General features: G+C 37.3%; 1 protein-coding gene across 4 annotated transcripts in view; it reads right to left on the reverse strand.

The window, feature by feature from the left end:
- Positions 1 to 17,752, reverse strand: part of JPH1 (junctophilin 1) — an 83,630-nt gene that overhangs the window by 52,358 nt on the left and 13,520 nt on the right. The window lies entirely within an intron of this gene.

The raw sequence follows: 17,752 nt of genomic DNA on the forward strand, positions 1-17,752 counted from the left end.
TCAGCCTACTCCTAAGCCCTGTTGTTCAAGGACACTGAGGAGGCAGCTGCAGACAGGCTGAATGGTCACCCCCACTCTCAAGTATATTCTTAACAACTTCTGGCTTTTGCATCGCCAAGACTTCGGCACATGATCTTACAGCGACAAAGGTAAAAACTTGAAAGTGAAATACAACACTGAAAGAGAAATTCCTTCGGCAGATCTTCTTTCCTTCACCCCTTCTCACCCTGCATTTTCAAGAAAGGACAAGATGCAAAAGAGGAGAAAGATTTAGAGGAACAGGTGCACATTGCTGTACCCATCTTACCAGGGTCTACAAATAAGCCAACAGAAATAGTGACAGAAACATAGAATGACAATGCAATGAATCCCTGAAAATTAAAAATTCCGGGAAAACAAAAGCAAGCATCTCTTCAGTTACCCTGGTTATTTAAAACCTCAACAACCGAGACAGCCTGTAACATAGCAAGCCACCACACACCAAGACTGAAAGGGACCACAACAGACAGGTAAGGCAGTAAGGCTTCATAAAGGAAAGATTATTCTCAAACACACTATATTATAGATAAAACCATGGTAAATAAATAATTATAAATAAAATGCTGCATTTGTGTGAAATACCAGGGCAGAGAAGCAAAAAACCCCCACAGTAATTTGTTACATGATTAGCCAAAACCCATCAGCAAGTAACACAGCCACAAGTCCCTAGGTCTGTTCAGCCTGGCAAAGAGGAGACTGAGGGGAGACCTCACTGCAGTCTACAGCTTCCTTGTGAGGGAAAGAGGAGGGACAGACACTGATCTTCTCTGTGGTGACCAGTGACAGGACCTAAGGGAATGGCCTGCAGTTGTGTAAGGGGAGGTTTATGGTGGATGTTAGGAAAAGGCTGGGCACTGGAGCAGGCTCCCCAGGGAAGCAGTCAAACACTGAGCTCAACAAGAGTTCAAGAAGTGTTTGGGCAATGCAGTCAGAACTCTTGTGGCTGTCCTATGCAGGGCCAGGAGTTGGACTCGATCTTTCTGGTCCCTTCCAACCCAGGGTGTTCTGTGCTTCTGTGAAGCCTAGCTACGAGATGGTGCCGTGGTTGTTAAAGTGCTAAAAAAATTCCCAGAGACACAGGGAAAGAATTAGCAATAAGGGGCAGATTATGAATATCAGTATCTATAAGTACAGTTTATTTGCTGGGAGTGTAGCAAAGAGCTAATGTATGGTGTTGGGATACAATGAGGCAACTACGGTGGTATTTGTGAGAGAGGCAGGAAGCAACTGAGCTTCCTAGTTACCCAGGATGTGTCGAGTGCAGTTGCTGACATTGCACAGCCTCCTAAAGGTCTGTTAATAAATATTTGCTTAGCATACTGTAACTTGAGCATAGGAGAGAAAAAGTACCTCTTCATATTAGCACATTACAGACAACCCTTACAAACCTCACATACTTTTCATAGCGAAGGAGAAGACTGCTCTTTCTCTTAGGAGGAATAGGTTCTTCACAGAGATTACCTCTCCCACATACATTTCAAAGAACTACTCAAGTTTCTTAATGATTTCCCTTTAAAGTCCTTACAGAAAATACCGGAATGTTCACCCCTCAGTATCAACTATACCAAGGAAGACAAATAATTATAGACGTTTGATATTTTTATCACAAAAACAATGAGATTTCTTCTGCTAATTTCAGCTTGAGCAGAAACAGACAAAATATTTCAAATTATGGCAGTTTGTAGGAGAAAATAATAACAAGTCACCACAGATTTGGAGCAATTTCACGTTCAGAAAAGTACACATTTACATATAGAAAACAGATCTCAGCCTCTTTATTACACAGACTATACACTCAGGACTTGTCCCTCTCCTTTACTATAGCTTTCAATACATGCAGCAGGAAATGTCAGGTCCTTGGTCTAGTTAGACAAAGTAGCACTTGGTCACCTAGGAGAAATCCTTTGGTGCCACAAACCAGAGTTTGAACTTACAAGCTGAAAACTGCATCCATCAAGAGCTTAGAAGTTTCATTAGAGACAATAATGGATCACAAAAACCATCAGAGGGCTGGAGCACCTTTCCTACAAAGACAGGCTGAGAGAGCTGTGGCTCTTCAACCTGGAAAAGAGAAGGTTTTGTGGAAACCCCATTGTGGCCTCCCAGTACCTTTAAGGAGGCTTATAAAAAGGAGGAAGAGAGACTTTGTATACTGGCAGAGAGTGATAGGATAAGGGGGAATGGCTTTAAACTGAAAGAGAGCAGATTTAGATTAACTATCAGGAAGAAATTCTCTACTCAGAGGATGGTGAAGCAGTGGAACAGGGAAGGTCTGTGGATGTCCTGTCCCTCAAAGTGTTCAAGGCCAGGCTGAAGGGAGCTCTGAGCAACCTGGTCTAGTGGAAGATCTCCCTGTCCATGGCATGTGGGTTGGAACTACATGATCATTAAGGTCCATTCCAACCCAAACCATCCTATGATTCTAATATTGTCCATGAGTAGCTGGTAAAACGTATTGAAAGAGATTTATTTCCTATAAAACTTATTTATTTGTTCTAACCAAAACTATAAAGGAATGTGAACTAATGTTTCAAAAGTATAAATCAATTTTTTAAAATAAATTTCAGAATGAAAGCCTTCAAAATACTCATTTTAAGAAGATGAAGTCACATCTGTGTATCATAGACTCTGCTTCTGGAGTTGCAGGATGAGCAGTAAACACTGCAATGTAATGAAGGAAATTCTGAATGGATTATCTATTACACATGTGGGACTTCACTTCGTTAACATATAATGTGATCCAAAAGCTAAATCATAGTTAATGAACAATAAAGTTAGAATCTCCCAAGAAAAGCTGAAATTTACAGCTTACTGGAAGTTACACAGTTATACAGTAACCGTATAAAAGTACAGAATAAACTTTAATAAGATGTTGAAAATATAGTCTCATCATAGCAAAGTTAAGTGTTTCATCTCAATATAAAAATGTCTTTCCACAGTTAAAAACTGTAATTTTATGGCCATCCTTCTCTGCCACTAAGTTTCAAATTCTAAACTTCCCAGCAGAAGTCCTGAAAGTTGATTTTTTTTTTAAAGATTAAATAATTCATGGATATTTTCCAATATATGCATTTGGCTTTTTAGTGTAAATATTTGTTTAAACCTGAAGTAATTATTACAAAGAAAATACAATAGTGTGAGTGGGGTCTGGTTGACCATCTCTGATAACTAAACTCCCTTCTCAGAGGCACTTGTTTTCTGAGTTACTGTTCAGCATAAAACTAGAGAGAATACATGTCTAAAATACACTAAATTTAAGCTCTATGAGTTTTTGATGTATGCCAAACACACCTACCATGAAACACACTGGCTAAAAATTTGTAATGAGCCCATAGCCCAAGCTGATGCATTTCTTAACTAGTGTAGACATTAACTAAACTTCTACAAAGGCTGATCATGTCACCTCATTTAGCAGTTTAAAAGACTGCTATTGAATGAGTTATTCCCTAGAAGTTCAAGTTCATTATTTATCAACATTTCGTTTCCACGATAATATAAATTAATAATACATAATATAGTAGTACAGCTTGCCAAACACTTGCTGTGATATAGAAGTATATTCAGGTGCTACGAGGACTGTTTTGTAGAGCTCTGGACTGCTTCAAGCTTTTTTTAACTGATACATACTTCATTAAATTTGTGTGCTAGGAAAACATAATAATATATTTATAAAGAGTAAGTATGTTAAAAGAACCAGAAAACATGAAATTGTAAGTCTGCACAATTAGTATGACTACAACAATTAAAGTATTTTCAAAATGCATTTTCTAAAATTTAAAAGATGAAAGTAATTAATAAAATTCCTCAAAATAAAGTAGCCCTGAATGACTACAAAATTTTAATAGCTTTATTTTGCTTGTCTGCATAATATGGAATATAAGCTTTATTATGCTTGTCACAGCACTTAAAATCAGGGCTATACAGCTTCTCTATTTCTCTGGACACATCATATTTCTTTCCATACAGATCACACAGGTGTATGATAGACACACTCCAGAAAACTAATGGAGTATTTTGGGCACAGCAGGAAAGTGCCAAAAAGGCAGCCTGAAAGTGTCCTTACTTGCACTGCAGAAGTCTCTTATTTTGGAGGGGAGCTATTACACACATGGCAAACAGTCCATTACACTGTGCATCTCCTGTGAACCCTCCCAACGTGCTCTACTGGCAAACATCCCAATGAACTGCTTATTCTCCCAGGACCATTATCAGAGATGGACTCAGAGCACAGAATGACATCTCTGTTACACATATTGCATACAGCAACGCTACTGATGTGTGAACTCACATTAGGGCATTTAAGGCAGCTTACTGAACTGAAGAAGATGGATGTCAGCTAAAATTGCAGGGTTTGGGTTTCTAAAACATCGCACTGGGCAAGAAGAAAAGACATTTTGAAAACAACCAACTTTGGAAGAGTGCTTGCTGGGCCAATAGGATTTACAAGTTCCTGATTAGGAAATGGCACATTGTATTTCTGTGACACTAAGTGGTGTGCAAGAAACTAGTACTTCAAGCACATATCCTGATAGAAAGTACAAGAGGTAAGCATTCTCCACATGGCAGAATTGCAAGTCCCTTCTTTGTTCTGACTGGAAAGTAAATCTTGAAGGAAAGAAACCTGATTCTTCATTCCAAGCTTAGGGAAGAGACAGCAGGAAGAACACATCAGAACAAAAAGCCTCACTGTCTTTCTTTTCAGATTTATCTGTTATGCTTTCCCAGGACTGTTACCAGAAAACTCTTTCCTAAACTGTTATGGGAATTTTAGTCTTTCTCTTGCATACAGTATGTCAAACACTTAAACAGAACGTGAAGTTCCCACAAAACAAACCTGGAACCTTCAGAATGCTCTCAAGGTCATGCCAAGCACTCTCCATTCCTCAGCAAGCTTCCTGTACAGAGGAGGACAAGGGGGGGGGGGAGGGTGAATACTGATGATGCTGCTCTCAAAACAGGAAACCAGAAATGGAGGAATATGGAAGAACAAATAAGCAAGATATTGAGCTGCCAAAGTAGAGTACTGGGTGGCAGAGAGTACATACAAATAATGGCAAAAAGGTAGAAGTTCACTGGATCTGATTTTATAAGCAGAAGTTTATAAATCCTGTTTCCCATTTACAGTAACATCAGAGTAACTAATTTATCAAGACTACTTTTACCCGAATATGCAAAAAGCAATTTGGGCACACCTTTGATAGGCAGGTGTAAAGGGATTAATGAGAAAAGACTCAAATCAGTGACACAAATAAAGATGACAGTCCATCCATCCATCCATCCATATATCCATCCATATATCCATCCATCCATATATCCATCCATATATCCATATATCCATATATCCATCCATCCATCCATCCATCCATCCATCCATCCATCCATCCATCCATCCCTTTTTGCTTGACTTGAGAAGACAGTCAGTAGGAGAACAAAAAAGTGTACCATAGAGAAATAAAGAGGGTTTTTCATGCTTGATAAAAAAAGTATTGATCACCTTTTTAACAGAAACTTTTGCCAGAAATTCAACAGACTTGGCCTTGCAGTTTAATTACTTGAATTTGCAAGAAAAGGAGGAATTCCCAAATCACTGACCTGTCTTTATAGTACAGAATAAGATATTAATGTCTGATATTTTTCAGAAATCCCTTAGAAAAAGGCCACACAGGCAAAAACATTTACACCCCCACCCAGTATCAAAGCACATTTGCAGTTCACCAGTTTGATTCTTTTGGGACACTCTGTAGCAGGCAAGGTGCTAACAAATCTTAAAATGCATTTATGGGCCTAGTAATTTTATGGATAAAATTGTCAGATGCCAAACTCTTGCACGATACAGGGACAAAGTCTGACAACCAAGCTCAGCATAATGGAAAAAATGATACTGAAACAGTGTTAAGGGTTACTCTAGATGTTTTTTTAAAAGCACCTACGAACATTCAAAGTGCAATACTATTCCCAAAAAGACCTGGGAGCTTAGAAACTCATTTGAGCAGTACCAGACCCTCTGAGTGAAGAAGGCACCATCAGTCAGGACTTGCTTTCATGAAGTTATGGATAATTTATACAAGCATTGCTTAGTGCCCAGTAGTACCATAGGGGCACAAAAATGCATGAAGTTTCCTGAAGTTTTTATTTATATTATCAAACAATATTCACAATACTCTACACTACCTGGTGGGAGAAGAAGCAGAAGGCACAGTGTACTTCTCTAAAGTTTGAAAGCTGACAACTTCACATACGTTTTTATATAAATAAAAAAAAAATTTGGCTTTCTAAGGGTTTTAGCTCACTTGTATTACTTTGAGCATACACTAACTAAAAAGAAAAGGTGGAGGGCTGTTTTGAGCACTATCAGCAGCCAAGCAGATGATAAATGTACATCTGTGTGCCATGTAGAGAGAGGATGATAGCACAGAAAAGATGGGCTACTGTATCAGCTGTTAGTGGACTGTACTCCTGTCAAACACTGATAAGCTCTACTCATGCATTGCCTTATTTAGTCAGACTTCTCTGCTGACACACCAATGCACAGTAACAAGTGCATATGATGATTCCAATACAGACTTCAGCTCCTTCATTCACTCAGAGCATAACAAATATTAAATGGCTTTGTGTCCTTTTCTAAGGCCAACTGAAAAAGTCTTATTTTCTCATTTCAGAATACACTGTCAGTAACAAAACTGCATTCTTTGTCATACTTAATGGGGAACACGACGTAGACTGAAATAGAATGGCCAGAAAAAAATGCAGACTTTCTTATAATGGAGACATTTACTCTGTATTTTGAAGACTAAGAAATTTACTGGAACATATGTGATGTTTCATGAGCCCATCATTTGGGAATTACTATTTTAAGAATGAGCATAGGCTAAAATAGGCTTAGGGCTCTAGAAGTAATTCAACCTGAAAATAAAAAAAAATTATGAATTTTTTATTTACATATATACCTGTATACTATTACTGTGATAGGATAACTCTTTTCCCAAGTAACTTTAGTTACTTTTATTCTAAATGACATGACACATATGAGGAGAAAACATTTTTATTAATATTAAAAGCTAACATCTGTTACTTTCAGAACCATTTCAGTGGCCTCACACTTGCAGAACTAGTAGATTAGTCCTGTTTCACTGAAACAATTTAATAATAGCTGCTGTACTACAGTGTCATTTCAGGAAATCATCACTGCTCTAATTAATAGCAGTACTGTCCATTAACTCATCTAATACAAATATATTTACAACATAACTGCTACTATAGAGGTAAATTAGCAGAGCACATACTGCTAAAGTGTGCATCCCTGAAGTTTTGTCATCATGTTTCACTTACTTGCTAAGTTGTAAAATCAAGTAATCTGTGATAGGTCTTTTAAGTCATTAGTGTGAATTAACAAGATTCTGCTGTATATTATCTCACTGCTACTGCCAAAAGGTCAGCTCTTGAATACAGGAGGCCCATTCAATGTCACATATATTCCTTTAGAACAATCACAATATATTCTATGAAAACTCACTCTGCATTGTATAGTGCCATTAATTATGTTAGCTAAAACACTCAGTTAATATCCTGCTTTTCTTTAGAGAAGGCAATATGGCTTTCAATGCTGCAGATGAACACTAGTCTACATCAGATTTTATCTTTAGAGCAGATCATCTGGACTAGGCTGCACTTTTCTTGGTACGCACAGAGAGCTGGTGCACAAGCTGGACATACAACAAAAGCCTGTGCTTATACACTCACCACATCCCTCTGGCTCTCCTTCATACAAACCAAAAGGAGCAGTTGCTCCCAGGTCAGGTATTTCTAACATGGCACCCCACTGTAACTAACTCTTGCTGAAAGGTCACACTAAAGTTTATGTCATGCTTGGAAAGCAAACCCACATAACCAAGTTCTGTTGTTCAGATCCATTGGATGAATGCCCTGCCTGTGGCCTGGGAGCACATGCACCTCACTAGGACAATTCACCACACCCAGGGCTGGCTTTTGATAGGACAAATACCGAGGGAGGAGCAGCACAGGTGGATCACCAACTCAATTATTCTGGAAGCAATAGCAGCCCACTCCTGATCATTATCCTTCCCAGAGCTGCTGCCTCTACCACAGGGCTGTCTGGCTGACTCTACCAGAATTTCACAGCACATTCCACACCCGCTTCTAAAGATCCTTTGGGGAAAAGCACAGCCAGGAGCCAGCTGTCTGAATGGCTTCAACACCCTCTTCTCCTTGGAAGCCTCTAATGCATTGCACATGCAATAACCCACCTAGCTCTCTCCCTGCCACGAGGTAAATGACACAAGCATCTAGCCAGGGAAGTTTGGCATCACTGACTGCCTAGATGACCTTCCAGAACAGGGGCTGAGCAAGTAAAGCTGAGGAAAACAAATCAGGATTAAAACTCACTCACATAAGAAATGCCTTTACCTGGTTAGCTAGTACACTGGGGATATTTCCAACACAGAAGAAGCTATACTACAAAAAGAATAAAGAAGCAGTAACCTCTATAATCAGCTACTGCAAACCATGTAATCTGTTAGCAGTACTTCTTACATGTATGTAAATGCAGAAATCAGATTCACTAGTAGAGCAATAAAGCACAAACCAGTTACTTTTCAGAGCAAACTTTCACCTGATTTCCAGAAATATGGATTTCCTCAGCAAGTGAGCTGACATGTCTTTCTAGAATAAATTCTGTCACCCCTATTCATATTGAGCTGTACCATACTCAAATCTCAGGTTTTGAGGACAGTATGCAGAACAGCATTCAGCATGAGTAACAGCAGACAGAATGTATGTGACATATGGATTCATTACAGAAGCTTCATTATTTGCAAAGGGTAAAGACTAAATCTCAGAAGGTACCATTAGTTCCTCTGGAATTCATAAAAGAATTGAATTTCAGTTTTTCTGGAAATTAGGAGAAGTGGACAGCATACTGAGAATCTAAAAGTTTCCTTCAGTGGTAACTGAACTGTCTCTGTATTTGATTATTCCTTCCTGGTCCATCTGGGAACTTCCAGTATCTTGACTTTGGCCTTGTAACTGCCTGTGACTCCCACAAAACATGCAGCTCACAAAGAGCATCGTTCCATCAGTGATACCCTGCTATCACTGGAACCAGTGGGAGTTCTGCTGTTGATGTCAGCATGGTCAACATTTTGTATTTCACCAGCAGCCTAAGTAAAGGATAAATTAAAAGCTACAATCAGCTCACACTTTTATCCTCCAAAGCAACAGGAGTAAGTAAAGTCCAAAGCAAATGGACTACAAGCCATTTGTCTGCTCTTTGATTAGAAAGGGATGTTTTCTCTGCTCCTAAAGAAAGTAACACCACAGCAATTATTTAAGTAGTAAGGTGAATGTTTTCAAGTCTTGACCAATTTTCTCCCTTTATCTACTGAGCAGCAAGCCACATGCTCCTTTACAGCTTCTCTTCATTTCAGAATTTGCCAAGTAACAGCTATGAGGGGTTGCTGATCAGAGCATGAAATGTCACCTCATTCCTTCAGAGTGGCAGGTGCAATAAAAACCAAACACCTTACATTACTACTATAGTCTCACTAAAACTTTATTTCATAACTACCCTCTAGGATTAATAAAACACACTTTAAAGTATCCTTCAGGGTCATGGAAGGGTAGGCTATTTCTAGTTATAATATGAAAGCATTTGCCTATTTTCCTATTAAAATCCCACAATATTATTGTCCTTCTGGTTGTCTACTTCAAATCAATTTAATAAGAAAATTATTTTCTCATATTAATGTTATGAATACACTCCTATGTATGCAAGGATCCCCCCTGCTAAAACCCTCCTGCTTTCACTCTGAAATACCATAATCTGAATAATGCCAATCTTTCCTTGTTCTTGCTGCTGAAGAATGTAAGGCTTCCACTGTAATATGCTCACTCTTTAAGTTCCTGCTTTTTTCACTATATTCAACATAATGCTTTTATCTATGTTTGTGGGCTTTTGTTATAAAATCTGTGCCTATTTTTTGGCATAAATATTAAGCTATATTTTAGTAGCAGAAAGACAGAAGAGACCAAAACGATGCCTCCATACCATTCTCTCTAGTGGCTAGAAGCAACTGCATACATCACAACATCCATGGGCCATGGCCAATTACTTCTTTTTGAGAAGAAACTACACACTTGAATACTAGAAATCTGTAATTTCTTTCCTGGTAAGTCATGGGTAAAAGTGGGAGAAAAAAATCCCAAACAAACATGTTTCTTCTTACCAGCAGAATGCTTATAAAGACAGTATTATTGAAATGAAAAAGAACAACAGCATTCCAAAGAACCTCTACAGGAATTCATCTTTTCATTGCTCCTCTTATTATTAGTGAATACATTTTCCTAATAATTGCATGATCACAAGTAGACTAAGTTCCACCATTTCAGTGATTTAAAACATAGATGATAAAAAGGCCCTAGAGTCTATGCAACTTAAAAGATGAGATGGAACATGTGGAGACAAATATTCCAGCCTGAATGGAGTAAAAATATATTAAAGTGCAGTATTAAGTTGTGCCATCAGAAACAACTGGTACCATCTTCAGATCTCTATTCATACTCGACAAGAAAAATTACTGCAGGTATGAAGTCATTCAGAGAGGGACCTGAAAAAGCCATACATTTCTCCCACTCAGTTGTAAAGAACATCATGGGTGAGAACACAAAAAAACAGGTCATGAGAAGTCTGAACCCATTGTGTAGGTACCCTTCCAGAAGCAACACATGAACAGCACCAGCTTTAAGATGATGCTGTACACTGCAGCTTTTGGCCCTGAACAAAGGCACTGTAATGTGCCTCTGTCTATAAAAACTGTTTCTGAGCAACATTGAACAAGTTAATGGGATATATCAGAGTACTTCAAAAAGAGGTGCCCAATTACCTTTCAGGATGTTCTCATGCCCTTTAGACAGCTGATTATACGTGGAGTCTTTTCCCTTAGATGTAAAGTGATTCCTCTGATGGCATCATTTCCTTTTTTCATGCATTCAAGTTTTTTTCTTTTCAATTAAAGTTACACAATAGAAAAACAAACAGCAGGAAAGGATGTAACTGCAGACTAAGGTGACACTTGGTTGACCTTAGGATACAAGGGGACTTGTCTTGTCACATTTACAAGGAACAAACACTTTCAGCCCTTTTGCAAGGAACCTGACCACAGGCAACAGCTCCACTGCAATACAACATGATCTTCTGGACACAGAGAAATAAAATACTGCCATCAAACAAAGTAATCTCATCACAAACATTTATGATGAGCATTTCAGTTATTTATCTACAGGTTTAAATTGAGCCTCTTTTTTCTTCACTCACTGCTGCAAACTGAGTTACAGCATCGATTTACTATAGTCCTACTTGTACAGTCAAATACTGCTATAGCAAACTAAAAGATAAATCACTTTAGATCTTCACAGTAAATTTAGAAAAAAATACTGGAAATATTACAAACATTTAATTCATGTAAGGGAAGATTAATAATTTCAGTCTTGTTCTCTCCTTACAGGGGTCTCTGAGATAGATTAGCTTTGGAAAACCCTTTATTATACATGATACAGCAAGTGCAGAAAAAGGTGACATTTAGTTTTAAACCAGGTCATGGTGATCAAATTTTCTCTCGTGTACATAAAGAACTTTCTAGAAAAGCTATTCTTCCTATTTCAGAGTACCATGGCCCTAAGCAGGGCATCTGATCTAAATTACTATTCATTTAAAAATACCCCTCTGCCAAAACAAGCAACAGACCCAAAGCAAATATCAGACATACCACCCTAGAGTGATCAAAAAATAGAAGAAATATATGGTGTAAAAGTAGCATCATTGTCAAATTTTGAGTGAGTAGAGTTATCAAAAGCTTTCAGTAAACCCTACTTTTTGAATAAAGAATGATGTATTAAAAAAAGAGATATTTGATACTCTGAAAGAAGATCTGATGTTAATCAAAAACTTTTTTCACTTGATGTAGATTGTAAAATGTAGATTTCTAAACTGTACCACAGCGTGAGACCAGCAGACAACAGAAATCGGATGGTTATATAATTTGGTGGTTAAGCAAAGATATTTTTAGTGCTTTGCTAATCCATCTAATGCATTTCTTTCCAAGAGAAGAAAATGCATTACACTGATAGCAATAACAGGGTCAAAACAGGAGGATATTGACAAGTAATTTGCATCTTCTAGAAAATAAAAAATTATCTCAAGTTATTTTTAACAGCATCCATTCCTAAAGAAGGATTGGGAATGGGTGACACTTACATATAAGTAATTAAAGAGAAAACCAAAACAAAGAATGAAAACTTTCACAGAAACACTTCAAATAGGAATCTTATAATGGAAAACCAGCTGGTGACACCTCAAGAGAATCAAACAAATAGAAAATTAAGTGTATAGACAATTTCTGGGTGGTACATAGTTTATGCTGTCTGGGAAACCTGAAGAAACTTCTATCTTTTCTAGAAGAGAATTTTTTCAAAAACAACAGAAAAGAAAAATTTCCCCTTACATTCTATTTCATATTAATCTTGAGAGAAACAAAGCATATTTAATCTGAAAATATGGGAAAAGGACAACAAAAGTATTTTTATAAACAGCAAATATTCTTGAAAAAAGATGTTAAACCACTCCTTAGTGTAACAAACTACAGCAGACTTAATGTTAAAAGGTCCCAATCCACTTCAAAGTTTCATTTATTAAGAGACGGACGTGTTGAAGTTGTGCACAAAATGTTTCCTCAGCGGACTTGCACCTCAGCAGGCTCAATTTCTGCCTCCCTTGAAACTGCTACTTGCAAAATGAGACAACTCAGTGTCAAAGAACAGAGAAAAAGATGCAAAGGTGTGAATTAGTTTCACTAATGAAAAGACAATAAATGGTTTCAGAGTCAGATGTCGCAGACATCTTTTCACTAAAAATCTTTTCTTTAGGATTTTTCCTACTGAGAAGCTAAGAAGCCTCAGAGACAGAATGTAAACAATGGTTATCTGCTGCTGTGGAATGCAACAGGTCTACCTGTGATTAGCTCATCTTGGATGTTTATAATTAATGGCTAATCAAAGACCGAGCTATCTCGGACAGAGTCCGCGAGAGCTGCCTTTGTTATCGTTCTTTGTTTTCTATTCTTAGCTAGTTAGCTTCTGAGAAAACCTTTTCCTTTCCTATTTCTTTTTAGTAAAGTTATAATGTAATATATATATATATATATAATAAAATAATAAATCAAGCCTTCTGAACATGGAGTCAACATTCTCATCTCTTCCCTCATCCAAGAACCCCTGTGAACACGGTCACAGTCAGAGAGATAGGAAATGGTTTTAAGTTTAACAGTGAGCATATAAAAGCAGAAAATCCAAGAGGAAACTGTCACCCTAATTCTGCAAAGTGAATTTCTTCTGCAAAACCAGAACTATTTTCTTGAATGGATTAAGCAGAGCTAGGTTATACATCTGCCCAAAACTACATTTTCATGTACCAGCAAATTCCAGGGAAATTAGTCATATTTTTCAAAAAAAGTATCTTTTTAAGTATCACATTAGATACACTAAAAGAAGAACAGTGTTCTTAAATTTTCAGGGACCTTGAACAAGCAGGCAGGGCTTCTGAAGATAGTTTAAGCTGAGTTTTTTCAGACTGACCTATGAAGACCCAGTCAGTATGTTCTTTGAACCATCAACCAAAAATGCCTTCATTGTTACAAAGAGCTGATTAAATATGTTGTGAAATAGCAAATAAATGGGAGAACTTTCGTTAAGAGGAAATGAGCTCATGCATTTCACAGACCCAAGTCTTGTGCAACCCCTACTCAAATACCAGGGCACAATTCAACATTTCTGAGGACTTTTAATGTCCAAAATGTAATAGTATTCTATACTGAAAGAATTCCAGTCTGGCTTCATCCTTGTTAGGAACAGGAGAAATCTAGGTGTGCAGACAAGTGTGTGAGACCTCTGATGGTCTCTCTGTACTGTATGCAGACCTTCCTGAAAGAGACACCAGCTCCTTCACATTGCTCACTCACCATGGAGGTCTGCAGCCAAAGTTCCTCATGTTATGCAGCACGTCACCTCTCAAGCAGGTAACTCACAACTTAACTGCTACACAGACTTCATGATCACTTTCATAATGATCTAACCACATGTGTAAGGAGCAAATGAATTCAAATCAAGTATCTGTTACATTACAAAGATGGAACTAACAAGTGAACTGTTAAAAGCCATTCAAAGCATACCCTGATCAACTAAAATTTGAAGAAAACATCAAATAAGATTTAGCCCAAACTCCTTGGTAAATTTATTCAGAACTACAATTTTGACTAATTGATCTCTGCATTTATTGTTCATCAACCCAGCAAAGCTAAAAGCTAAATGCTATGTACTTTAATCCTTCTGCTAAAAAAGGTTCACCCTCAGAGCTCCATCAACAATTTTTTCACCAGAAATGCATCATATTTGTGCATGTCACAGTCAAAGACATTGAGGTGAAAATGTTTAGTGACTTCTCCTGGTAACAAGTGGTTGTATAATGCTCAATTATGAGCAAATACTATAACTACATCTCTTGCAGGTGGTCTAAATTTTAAAAATACAAAATATACACTAATTTTTATCTGTCCCATTTCTGTCTTAAAATAAATTTCTGGAACAGGTATAAACTCTGAATTAGGAAATAAAATGGCACTCTTCACCGATATGGCCTATACTATCAAACAGTGCTTGGGATTGGAACATATCATGATGATTTTTTTCTCATATTTCATTATCAACTGAGAATATAAAACAATATTTATACCCGTACATTGCACCTTTAAGAAATTGTGAATGCTGGGCAACATTAGACCTCTCAAGGTGAGTTAAGTTTTGCACAAGCAATCTAGTCACCACTGGAATAAAGAGAAAGCCTCTTCACCAGAAACCACTAATACTTCAACAGATCTGCAGAAATCAAACATTTCTGAATATCACAGTAAGTCACCAACTTAGCTGTTCTGTTGATTTTTATGGAAGTGATGCCATTCCAACCTTTATTGCTAATCTGTGATTTCCAAAACTGAACTCTTCTCTGAAGCACAAAATGATGTTGTGAATGGTAATAAATTTAGAAACATTTAAAACATGAAAAACCAAAGATCATCAACTCCAAAGATTAATCCACCACTGTCAAGTCCACCACTAAACCAAGTCCCTAAGTATCACATCTACACGTCTTTTATGCACTTTTAGGGATGATTCCCTTATTTTTCCTGAAATACATTTTGTATCTTAGCACTTGGCACTATATTCTTTGTTTTTAGGATATTCCTAAGAGGCTTATACAACTGACATCACAAATTCCTGCAAGTGAAAGAGCTTGAAAAGTGAACTTGGGCAGAACACACAGACACATGTGTGCACACACACACAGCCACATCCTAGGAAGTCACTTCAGTTTAGTGGTCACCCAGATTTCTTGGTCTTCTTTCTTTTCCCTTTGGAAATCAAGTTTTTAACCAGCACGCTCATATCTGCCCACAGGCCACCTCAACAGTGACAATCTTTTGGGTCTTGCCTGTTTCCACATTTGGATTTTGAGTTCTTCTGCAGAACTAAGAGTGTCATGATCCAACACCTTTATTTATGAAGTAGTCTAAAAATTCAGAGAAAAAATATCTTTGAAATTATTCACCCCAAAGCCAGAAAGGAAAGCTAAGGCAGCAGCAAAATGACCTCTGCCTCTTTTTATATATGCCAGTAACACCTGAGGCAAACACAAAGTGGAAGTGCTGCATTATAGCAATAAGGCAACTAAACAAGCCTTACCCACCTGATTCAGTGTAGTAAGAGAAAAGAGATGTAGATACCTGTCTTCTTAATCTCCTAGAACAAAAGAGCTGAAAATTCACATTTAACCGATTTCATTTTAGTCAGATACTAGAAGGAAATTTCTGACTTTTAAATGCAAAACAGTAATACCATCACTTCTCATCAATCCTTACTTTTAATGTAGTAAACCCAAAGTATAGCATTTGTCACCAAAAAGTCTGGAAATAAAGATTAAAAAAATCAAGAGAAAGAAGAAGTGCTTAAGTGAACAAAAAATTAATTCAGAAACAGAACATACTAGGACAGACTAAATGACTGGTTCTCCCAGCTGTGGTTTAGTGCTGGACACCCATAAGGGCTCAGGGCTGAGAACTCATGTTATTCTTAAATGCCAAGGAAAAGCTTGAACAGCCAAGTGACTGAATTTGTGAATGGCAGCATCAGAGAAGTCTGAGGCACAACTGCAACGAAGGGCTGCACAAAACTCACTGATCGCTCTTAACGGCGAATGAAGTTCAATTTAAGTGTAAGAGTGATGTGTAAAGCAGAACAACCCCAACTTTATTTATGAGTGGCTTTAAGGTGACCTTGGGAATGAGCTCTTGGGAGACTGCTACCGCTATTCAGCAGATCTGGGAATAGTAAATCTTGAGAGGACAACAGGAATAATCAATAGGTTGTTTCAGATGTTAAACGCTGACATGGGTTTGAGGGAGGCAAACTTTAGTGGAGAAATTTATTCCTGGACCCTAGCCACAAAGAGATTTTGCCTCCACCTCCACAGACAATGAGAGCAAAAAACTGCAGAAGAACAAACAAAGCAGAAAAACAAAGCACAAATTTAGGAGTACTGAAAGAAGAAGATCATAGTGAGATAAGCGAAAGAATGCAGGTCAGTGTACAGAAGCATGTACTGAAATATGTTACATACGTAAAGCAGAAAAATGTATTAATCATCAGAAACATGAAGAAAAGTCATAATATGTATCACTGATCCATTAGTATTCAAACAAACAGCACCACTCATTGAACTACACCAGTTTTGAGAAAATGAATCAATTGTTATTAGGAAAATATAGAATTAGATCAATGTAGGGGGCATGAATTAATAGTTTAAATGAGTATTTTTCTGCTGTAGTTGTTTAGTGAGAAACATGCTACTCTACAGAATACTCTTTGACAATGTTACAGTTAGATGATGGCAAGTTTTCTTATCTCTTTGAAGAAATAAGCTGGGAATGTTCTATTTTGTTACTTTAATTCGTATTTATTTCCATCACGGAAACTCTCCTACAAGTCAGTAAAGACAGATGCTATTTGCAGCTTAGCTTTTGAACAATTGTTGTAATACAGATCAAAACTGACATGCTATATAAAAAATAAGGGGAGACTCTGCCTAACAACTCATCTTCTGTGACTACAAAAAAATATTAGTCTCTTTGTCTATCCCAGTACCATTAAAAAAAGCCTTAATGTTGTCACGTACATCTGCTGGGCTACTACTGCAAAAATCATCTCTGCTTCTCAATTAAGTGTTCTGGAAATTGGGGAAAACCCCCCTTATCATCTGAAAAAAAGAATATATTTCAAGAATGTTTGTACAGCAGAAAAGGCTTTCTTAGAAGGTTATTTTAAAAGCAGTGGTGCAGCATTGTTTCATTTATGTTCTGAAAGCACTGAATATTTCCAATCTTACACTAGCAATCTCCTGATTTTAAACAATTTAGAAAAGCTACTCTCAAGGAACAATTCTGTATCTAATACAAACACAAGGTAAGACTGGATACGCACCAGAACTGCTTTAAAAAAACTTAAAGTCCTATTAAGTTTATGGCTGTAGGTAGGTATATTTGGATATAGGTATGTGATAAAAAACTAAATACTAGATAAAATTAAATACTAAATA

This window comes from Molothrus ater, chromosome 1 (assembly GCF_012460135.2).
Source record: "Molothrus ater isolate BHLD 08-10-18 breed brown headed cowbird chromosome 1, BPBGC_Mater_1.1, whole genome shotgun sequence".
In the NCBI taxonomy this organism is placed as follows: Eukaryota; Metazoa; Chordata; class Aves; order Passeriformes; family Icteridae; genus Molothrus; species Molothrus ater.